This window comes from Gekko japonicus, unplaced genomic scaffold (assembly GCF_001447785.1).
Source record: "Gekko japonicus isolate JY-2015 unplaced genomic scaffold, Gekko_japonicus_V1.1 scaffold276, whole genome shotgun sequence".
Lineage (NCBI taxonomy): Eukaryota > Metazoa > Chordata > Lepidosauria > Squamata > Gekkonidae > Gekko > Gekko japonicus.
Genome location: NW_015171510.1, coordinates 321032 through 331201, shown reverse-complemented (window position 1 = coordinate 331201; position 10170 = coordinate 321032). Strand labels below are relative to the sequence as shown.

General features: G+C 46.5%; 1 protein-coding gene across 1 annotated transcript in view; it reads left to right on the top strand.

Moving 5' to 3' along the window:
* Positions 1–2818: 2818 nt before the first annotated feature.
* The window catches only part of CDK18 (cyclin-dependent kinase 18), a 103719-nt gene continuing 96367 nt past the window's right edge, over positions 2819–10170 (top strand). The window contains exon 1 of the mRNA XM_015419341.1: positions 2819–2961. The gene's annotated coding sequence lies outside the window, so the exon portion shown is untranslated. The remainder of the gene's footprint in view (positions 2962–10170) is intronic.

Genomic DNA, 10170 nt, shown 5'->3' with positions numbered 1-10170 from the left:
AGAGTGTTACGAGCAACTAAGCCTGAAATCTTGGGTTTCTGACCTTAGACTGTGCCCTTCTCAGGCCTCTCTTCATTACTGACATTTCATGCCAACTTTGTTACATGAATTTTCAGGACTTGGGTTATTCCTAGCCAGTGTTATCCTTACCGACTAACAACATACCTTATCAGCTTGACCACCATACTATAGTTTTCCAGCAAACCATGCACATACTATTTCCAGGTGAAACAATAATACATCCCAATAGCCTGGGTTGCTTTGAAAGTCTCAGGTGTCACTAAAGTTTCACTGCTGTGTATACTAGAATATTATGGTAGTTTTTAAGGTACAGTATGAGTCAGAGTCACCTTTGCTGAGATATGATGAGTGAAGTTGGCTTAAGGGCACACTTGCTCTTCTTTAGGTTATGAGACATCAGGAGTTAATTTTAGTGCCAAAGTGTTCAGTTCACTGAGTGTCATGCGGTGCAATCCAGTAAGGATTGAGTTCATTGGCACAAACTGTTTAGTAAGTGTGCTTTGGATTGCAGCTTGAGCCAGATATGAATAGTCAAGCAGGGGGGGAAATCATTCCCATCGAAGTAAGTGTAGGATTCCACATGGTTCTTGAAAAGTATGCAGACGGAGAGTGATTGCAGCTAAGCATACCTTTATTTAGTCAGGAACAAGAGACAACGAACCGGCTCACAGGCCGGGTTATATGCATTCAGAAAACCCGCCACCAAGCACCCTAAACACACCCCCTACTCCCGCTGCTGTGTATACTAGAATATTATGGTAGTTTTTAAGGTACAGTATGAGTCAGAGTCACCTTTGCTGAGATATGATGAGTGAAGTTGGCTTAAGGGCACACTTGCTCTTCTTTAGGTTATGAGACATCAGGAGTTAATTTTAGTGCCAAAGTGTTCAGTTCACTGAGTGTCATGCGGTGCAATCCAGTAAGGATTGAGTTCATTGGCACAAACTGTTTAGTAAGTGTGCTTTGGATTGCAGCTTGAGCCAGATATGAATAGTCAAGCAGGGGGGGAAATCATTCCCATCGAAGTAAGTGTAGGATTCCACATGGTTCTGATAATGTTCATTACACACAAGTATACCATATTAGCATAGCAACATGTGAAGCTGTACAAAACTCCCCTCACATTTCTTCTATGCTTGTAGTTACTTTCCCTCTTTTTATTAATCCCTAAAGAACAGCTCTGCTTATCTTGTAAGTTTGCTACTCTGTTTCATCCACACTCCTGGTCAAGTCTTCAAAGGAAAAAATGGGGATTCTATGCATGGCTGGGGCCTTTTTATTTCTAGCAAGGTTCCACAAAGTGATGGATAACAGGCAAAGATTCAGCGGATGCAGTTTTTGCCAACATGTAGATGCAGTGATGGGGAAAGCTTTATCAAAAGAATTTCTGTACACCAGACAGCTGATATAAGCAGAAGAATCCCTTGGGGAGGGGAGTGTGGTGTAATGGTTAAGAGCGGCAGACTTTAATCCTATGCTCGGTTACATCCCTGACAAAACAAAAAATGGGGGGGAGACCATTTACTTTGTAAAGCTGGGGGGGGGGGAATGAGGAATCGCAAAAAGGGGAAATAAGTTTTGGACGTGCACTCACCCCCTACCCCTTCTTCTCTCAGCCTTCTTAAAGGCTTAAGCAGTCTGATCCCCTCCCCCCTTCTTTGAACAGTCACTCAGTTGCTCTCAGCATTCCATTCTTTCTGGGGTATTTTCAGTCCTTAATAGGCCATTTTAAAGGGTTTTGTTTCCTTTCCTTTCAGTTAATTTACAAAATCATATTTTTCTGCATACTTGGGGAAGCCTCAAGTAGGCAGAGCCCCGACTTTCTCTGCATCTGGCCCTATTTTGTAGTTTTCATTGTTCACATAAGGAGTATCCTCTCTCTCTCTCTGTGTGTGTGTGTGGGTGTGAGCAAAATGGCAACTGCCCTAAGCATCTGGACTTGTATTTAGAGACTGGAAAGGAACATGGATCCAGGTGCCCTAAGTAGGGTTGCCAGTTCTAGTTTGAGAAATACTTGGAGATGTGAGGTGTGGAGCCTGGGGAGGGGAGGGACCTCATCAAGTCATAATGCCATACACTCCACCTTCCAAAGCAGCCATTTTGTCCGGGGGCACTAACAAATTATTACATGAGATAGATACAGTGAGAGCTTTTCCTTCCTCTCATATAACAAAACCACTTGGGGGCAGACGGTGAATCTGATGGGCAATAGAGTTAGGACAGACAAAAGGAGTTTTCCCGCTCAGCGCGTAATGAAATTATAGAACACTGCTAGTGAACGTGGTGAGGGCCATATGGGTGAATGGCTTTAAAAGGGGATTAGACAGATTTATACAGCATCAGTGGCTGCTAGCCAGAATGAGTAAACGGAACCTCCAAATCCAGAGGCAGTAATCTTCTGCATACCACAGCTAGGAAGCAACATCGTAGAGCCTCAGCCTTTTTGCCCTGTTTGTATCCCCTCCAGGGCAACAGGTTGGTCACTGTGTGAAACAGGATACTGGATTACATGAACCACTGGTGTGATCCGATAAGGGCCTCTCTTACGAGTTTATGTCACATGCCTACAGTGAGCAGAAAACTGTCCCTGTTGGGTTTCTGCCTCTTCAGAAGGCTCGACCAACAGTCGCCCCCAAAGCCACAGCCTGCCCCCAGCCCCGCCCTTCTTCTCTTCCAGCCGAGCCTCCGACCGGTCTCCGCCTCCCTTCGCCAAGAGCCTCCCAGGGGCGGAGCCACCGCCGCGTGAAGCGCCCCAGCCCCTCAGCGGGAGGATTTCTCCGCCCCGCCCCCTCGCGAGCTCCTGCCTGCCTCAGGTTGGTGGTGGGAATCGGCAGCCTCCAGTTCGGCTCTCTGGGGGGTGGGGGTGGACGACCACCGTGGTGGGAGTGGCCTTTTCGCGCCGCCAGACGGCAACGGGCAAGTGAGCCGCCGTCTGACCGGGTAAGTGAGCGCGACCGGCTTCCCCCCTGTTTTCGACGGCGTTGCAGTGTAAACAGAGCAAAGGTACGGCGCCCCGGGGGGCGACAGGGCCAGTCGCCCTCTCTCTCCTTCTCCCTCTCCCTGGTCCCCTCTCGAACTAATCTCTTCAGCTTCTTCTTCTCGGCCAGCCCCTCAGTAGTGCCGTTTCTGTTGGGCGTTTGTGTATCCGGGAAGGAAAGTTAAGACTCGGGGAGGATTCAGGTACATGGGCAGTGAAAGCACGCATACCCCCCCCCCCACACACGCACTCGTCCAGAGCTCTCATTTCGCCCTGCGTGATCCGATTCTTTTTCCTCCTGTGCCTCGACTGCACCGCTTAAGTCTGCAAGCGAGGATCAACGTTGAATTACTCCGTCATGAAGATAAAAGATTTTCACACAGTTTTCTTCACCCCGCTGTTCTAGCTTTCCATGCTGGAATACTGCTAGCAGCTCCTCCTCCACTGAGATTTCCATCATGTGAAAATCTGCCTGAAATGGTACCATCCAAACGCAGAGATACTGTTTCATCTACTGTTGGGGGACAGTTAGGCCATGCATTCCTTTTAGGTTCTGGGACAAGACTGGTTTATCTATAAAAGGATAAATATCTAAATGTTTGAGCATTCTGGAGACTTCAATGAGCTAAAGGCTGTTTTGGCTTTTCCTTTGTGCACCTGGAAACCTTTGATCTCCCTTTGTTTAAATTACTTTGGCCTTCCCACCCTGAGGTAGACTTTTAATAGGTCAGAACTTTGCCCTTTTCAGTGAGGAAGCCACCAAGGAAGAGAAAAGTGTGGGAGAAGTGCTTGGAACTCCAGGATAAAATTGTTTAAAACTGCTCTTAAGATAAGTTTTGACAATATTTCTCTGCTACCTGACACTGTTCATCTGATTACAGAACCTCAGGCAGGAATAAATCTGATGGATTACAGCATTAATTTGCAGCTTTTTGGATATCTCTGACATCTGCATAGCTATAATGTATTTTTGCAAATGCACAAAGGAAATGTTCTGTTTTTCTACATTATTTAATCGACATATTTGCTGTCCATAAGTTTGTGAGAGTCCCTGGACTAAATGAGTTAATATGTACAACTGGATCCTCCTGCATTGCCAGACTAGAATTTGTACCAGGGATATTTTAATAAACTGGTTCTTCTGTCTAGGAAAACAAATGGGAGAGTGAGTGTTGCAGATGGATTAGCATAATAGTGGTATTAATTGTGACAGGGAAGACATAGTACCCTCAAGCCTCAGACTGCTGGCACTGATTTTTAATGTGTGTTCTGTGCCAGGCAAGTGGCATGTAGCTCTTGGGGTGATGAAATGGTTACTCTAAGGACAATGGGTTCTAATAAAATTTTATGATGAATGTAGAGAAGCCAGTGGGACTAATAAACATTTTCAGTAGCTGTCTAATGAAGGCATGTTGAAAAGGCAGATTGGAAGTAAATGTCAGTGAGATCTTTGCATCATTCTAATATTGGCATCTTCATGAAAGCTTCTAGACATGTAGAGTGCACCCATTTTCTCCAGGAAATGTTAGTTTATTTTGTGGTTGCCAATTAATATCCTCTTTCCCATCCTTTGGAAATGAAGATGGGAGAAGAAGCCATGCCATACAAAGATGAAGATGGTTCAATTTTGGTTTATCCTGGGAATCTAGCTGTTCATGAAAACTTTTTTTTGTAAAGAACAAACACTCATCTGCTCTTTTTAGTGAACATTTTTTCACAGGTGTTGCTACAGTGCATGGATAGCTTAAAAGAATATCCTTCTAATCAGAGCCCTTATACCCAATTTTTACAGCAAAAGCATGTTCATTTTCTTCAAGTCTTCAGTGCAGTTCTGCTGCCTTTTGTTTGTTTGCTTGTCACAGGAGCATTTTCAGTATATTTTATATGGCTTTAAACTTTGCTGCTCTGGATGAGTGGAAAGCCAGTCAGAGTTTTATAAATGTTCCATGAGTATATGAAGCTGTTGTGCCTCATACCTGTGTGAAGAAGATATTTGCAAAAAATGAACTACAGCCTGATCATCTTGGAGGGGTGATAGAAGAACAGAACCAGTAGTGTGTCTTGTGATACTAGATGAGTGTTCTCAAACAAATAGATTGAAAGAGATCTTGGGGTTGTAGTGGAAAATTCAATGGAAATGTCGACCCAGTGTGCGGCAGCAGTGGAAAAAGGCAAATTCCTTCATTTGGAATACTTTGTGCAGTTTTGATTGCCATCTCTCAAGAAGAAGAAAAAGAGATTGGATTTATACCCCGCCCTTCACTACCCAAAGGTGTCTCAGAGCGGCTTAAAAACTCCTTTCCCTTTCCCTCCCCACAACAGACACCCTGTGAGGTAGGTGGGGCTGAGACAACTCTGGCAGAGACTGCTCTTTTTCAAGAACAGCTGTGCTAGAGCTACGGCTTGCCCAGGGTCATCCAGCCAGGTGCAAGTGGAGGAGTGGGGAATCAAACCCGGTTCTCCCAGATTAGAGTCCAGGCACTTAACCACTACACCAAACTGGCTCTCAATGAGAAATCGCAGAGCTGGAAAAGTACAAAGGAGGGGAACCAAGATGATTGAGGGATTGGAACACCTTTCATATGAGAAAAAGAGACAGCTATGGGGAGACATAAGGTTTATAAAATGATTTCTCCCTCTCCCATAATACTACAACTCGGGGGCATCCAGTGATGTAGGTGGGAAACAGGTTCATGACAGACAAAAGGAAATGCTTTGTTACTCAATGAGTAATTTTAAATTTTGGGACTCTGTCCCAGTGGACCTTGTCATGGCCACAAGCATTAGGGAAGGGCACAAACATCATTTTTGCGGTTCGGTTTGTGGCTGAACCACAATCCTACACGAACCAGTGTGCCAGTTCATGAACTAAACTGGTTTGTATAGGTCAAGAGCCATTTAAGATTTAAACCCTCACTTTCCACTCCCTGTGAAAGCAGAGAAGAAAGCAGGGGTTTAAATGGATCTGACCCATTTAAACCCTCCGGTTCTGCACTCCGCTGCTTTGAAGTGTTGGGGAGCAAAACCAGAGAGTTAAATGGCTCCATTTAATCCTCTGGTTCTGCTCCCCCCTCAGAGCAGCAGGGAGCAGATCTTGAAGGGTTTAAATGGCTTGGAGCTATTTAAGCCTCTAGTTTTGCTCCCTGCTGCTTCAAAGGGGCGGGGAGCAAAACCAAAGGGTTAAGGATGGGAGTGAAGTGCCTCCTAGGGGGCATTTCACCCCCTCCTTTATGCTGGCTGCAGCTTTCCCCAGCCAGGAAAAAGGAAGGAGGTGAAGTGCTTCCCAGGGGGCACTTCACCCCTTTCTTTCTGTCAGATGTGGAAAGCCATGGCCAGCGATCAGGAGTGGGTGAAGTGCCCCCTGGGGTTTCTGAAGCCTGTAGACAGGAGGGGGTGAAATGCTCCCTGTGTGGCATTTCCTTCCTTCCTGCTGGCTGGGGAAAGCCACGGCTGGCAGAAAGGAAGGGGTGAAGTGCCCCCTCTAAGCCATTTAAACCCTCCTGATCTGCTCCCTGCCACTCCCAGCCTGGAGGAAGTCGACAGTTTGCTTGCGTCTGTACACCCAACCACATGCAGCCTTGATCCCTGCCCTTCCTGGCTCATTAAAGTGGGCCATGAGGGGTTTCGAGGTGCCCTAAGGGAGATTGTCAACAAGGCCCTCTCTGAGGGGCAGTTTCCAGGGGCACTCAAGGAAGCGATGGTCCGTCCCCTCTTGAAAAAACCAACTCTGGATCTGGCCGAATTGGCCAACTATCGGCCGGTTTCCAATTTACCCTATTTGGGCAAATTAATTGAGAGGGCAGTGGTGATACAGTTACAGGACTTCCTGGATGACGCTTTCATCCTAGACCCTTTCCAGTCTGGCTTTCGCCAGGGATGGAGACAGCACTGGTCGCCCTTATGGACGACCTCTGGAGGCATCTGGATTGGGGCGGTTCAGTGGTACTGTTGTTGTTAGACCTGTTGGCAGTGTTCGACACGGTCGACCAAAAGCTGCTGACCCACTGCCTCGCCGACGTAGGGATACAGGGGCTTGCCTTACAATGGCTTGCTTCTTTTTTCCAGGGTTGGGGACAAAGGGTGGTGCTAGGGGAACAGCAGTCCCGGAGACATCCGTTTGAGTACGGTGTGCCTCAGGGGGGCGGTGCTTTCCCCATTATTGCTTAACATCTATATGCGTCCCCTTGCCCAGATTGTCTGGAGGTATGGTCTAGGGTGCCACCAGTATGCAGATGACACCCAGCTCTATCTGATGTTGGGTGGCTGGTCATACTCCAGCCCAGAAGATCTGAACTGGGCATTGCAAGCCGTGGCTGGTTGGCTCAGACCGAGCCAGGTGAAACTTAACCTGGTGAAGACAGAGATCTTGTGCCTGAGTCAGGGTGGGTTGGGGATGGGGTCCCCTCTCCCAACCTTAGACAGGGCAACATTGGTGCAAGCACCTGCGGTGAGGAGTTTGGGAGTGCTCCTGAATCCCTCCTTAACTATGGATGCCCAGGTGGCAGCCACTGCTAAGTCGGCCTTTTACCACCTCCGGCTGATTCAGCAGTTGGTTCCCTTCCTCGATCACAACGACCTGGCTACAGTGACCCATGCGATGGTCACCTCGAGATTAGACTACTGTAATGCTCTCTACATGGGGCTGCCCTTGTTGCAAATCCGGAAGCTGCAGCTAGTGCAGAATGCGGTGGCCAGGCTTTTGATGGGTCTCGCTAGATGGGAACACATCCAGCCTGCGCTGAATGCACTGCACTGGCTGCCAATAGCATACCAAATTTGCTTCATGGTGCTGGTACTTACCTTTAAAGCCATTTATGGCCAGGGTCTGACATACCTGAGGGACCGCCTTTCCCCACACTTACCCCAGAGAGCACTACGGTCTGGAGCACAACACCGGCTAGTGATTCCAGGCCCCAAAGAGTCCAGGCTCACCGCTACCAGGGCTAGGGCCTTTTCGGTGGCGGCTCCTACCGGGTAGAATGAGCTCCCAGAGGAGATCAGGGGCCTGCGGGACCTTGTACAGTTCCGCAGGGCCTACAAGATGGAGCTCTTCCGCCAGGCTTTTAATTAGGAGCCACCCACCACTACCATTGGGGTAGTTGGTTGGCCCTATATGGAGACCAAGCCACAGTAACGCATGAGACAGATACTGCTGAATTGGGACTTGTGACCATCTACAGGAAGCTATCTTTAATGTGACTGGAAGATCAATTCTATGCTAAGCACTTTAATTGTAATAATATGACTGTTTATCTTGTTTTTATCTGGTTTTATGTGTTTTATGTATTCTGGCACATAGTGCCTTTAAATGTAAGCCGCCCTGAGCCCGTTTGTGGGGAGGGCAGGATAGAAACCCAATAAATAAATAAAATAAGGAGGGGGAGCAGAAGCAGAGGGTTTAAATGGCTCCAAGATGAGTGGTGGGAAGCTCCTGCAGCTCAGCTGTTTTTTGTGAAGAGCAGAAAGTAGGGGGTTAAATGGCTCGGAGCCATTTAAACCCCTGTTTTCTGCTCTTCACGAACTGTATCAAAGTCCGTGAAAGTTCATGATGGTTCCAGTGTAAACCATGAACCGGCCAAAGCTCATCAAATAATTTTATTTTATGACCTGGTTTGTGTCCATTCGTAACAAGCATAGAATGCTTTAAAAGGGGGTTAGACATTAATGGATGAGAGGTCAATCAATGACTGCTAGCAACGGTGAGTAAAGGGAGCCTCCATATACGAAGGCAGCAGATGTCTGAATACCAGTGCTAGGAGACAGCATTGGGGAAAGGACTCAACCTTTATGCCCTGTTTTGTCCTCCAGGGCAAGTGGTTGCCTGCTGTATGAAACAGTATGCTGGACTAGATGGGCCTCTGATCTGATCCGGCAAGCTTTACTTATGCTGTTAAGGTTTCTTGGCCCAGTCAGATATCAAAGGTTGTTAACTCACAGCTGCTATTCTGGGATGGCTGTCCTGAAGTAATAGCCTCTTCCTACATACAAAAGAAATTCCAGGTTATTTCAGGCATGTGTACTTAAAGGCCACTGTATGTTTTTTTCCTATGGCACTTTGAATTCTGTCCATGTCCATCTTTGTTTATATGATTGTTCATCAAGGGCTGGGGCGAGACCTTGCTGGAGTTGCAGACTGTTTCAACTCATTCCCAGTTCTGATTCCTCTCAAGAACATATTTACAGAGCAACAGACGTGTAGTAAGTTCAGGGATTGTTATCCTAAGGCAACTGGGGCTGACTCTTACTAATCTGGAGTCCATCTCTGAGTATCTGCACTTCAAATGAGGTACTTGCTCTCTCTAATATCTTGGTATGTATAAGTGAGACCTGATTTAGATGTGATGCTGGCAAGGCAAAAGTTCTTACCTGGGTATCTTTGCACATGCCCAAAGTCTTGGTTAAATGCATGCTTAGTTAGCATGCTGCAGATCCATAGCTCTGGCAGGTGCTCTGTGGGTACGCTAAGTACATAGCTGCTCTGCATGTACAGTAGTCTAGTTTAAATGTGACGTTGGATCCATGTAAAGTCACATGTGAAAGTTCTTTTGGCTTGCCAGCATCACCATTTTCATCAAGCTCCCAAATTAAGAGGAATGTGGGAGTTATCACTGTAGCTATTCTTGGTTTTCACAGGTTCCATGGCTAGGGATGCTAATTATCTTGGTTAAAAGCCCTGTGAGAGTCCCTGTTCAGCTGATCATATTCCAGGTTGGTCTTGAATGCACAATTTATCAGCAGGTAGCCATGCTCTAGTACATCTCCTATCAAGAGAACAATGAAAGCTTACTCTGGGGTCTACTGTGCTGTCTGTGCTACATCCAATTAAAGGTAGCTGCCTTATGTGAACAACACTACCATTGCACATTATAAGTGCTTTTGAATACAGCAGATGTTCATGCTACCATAAATCATTTAGTTTCTGGGTTGCTCAATTTTCTGGCATTTTAGAGACAAAAGAAATTTGATCAGCTGAGTCTTGTAGTAGTGCCCACTGCCTACAAATTAGTCCATGGTCCCCTTATGCTTTCTTAGTGAGACACTCTTTGATTGTACATAACAAAAGATTTCTGCCCCACACATAAATACAGAACACTGAGGTTTGGGTAAAATACCAGCTGAAACTTGATAAAGAATAATTCTTGATTATGCATTTCCCATCAGAGAAAGCTTTG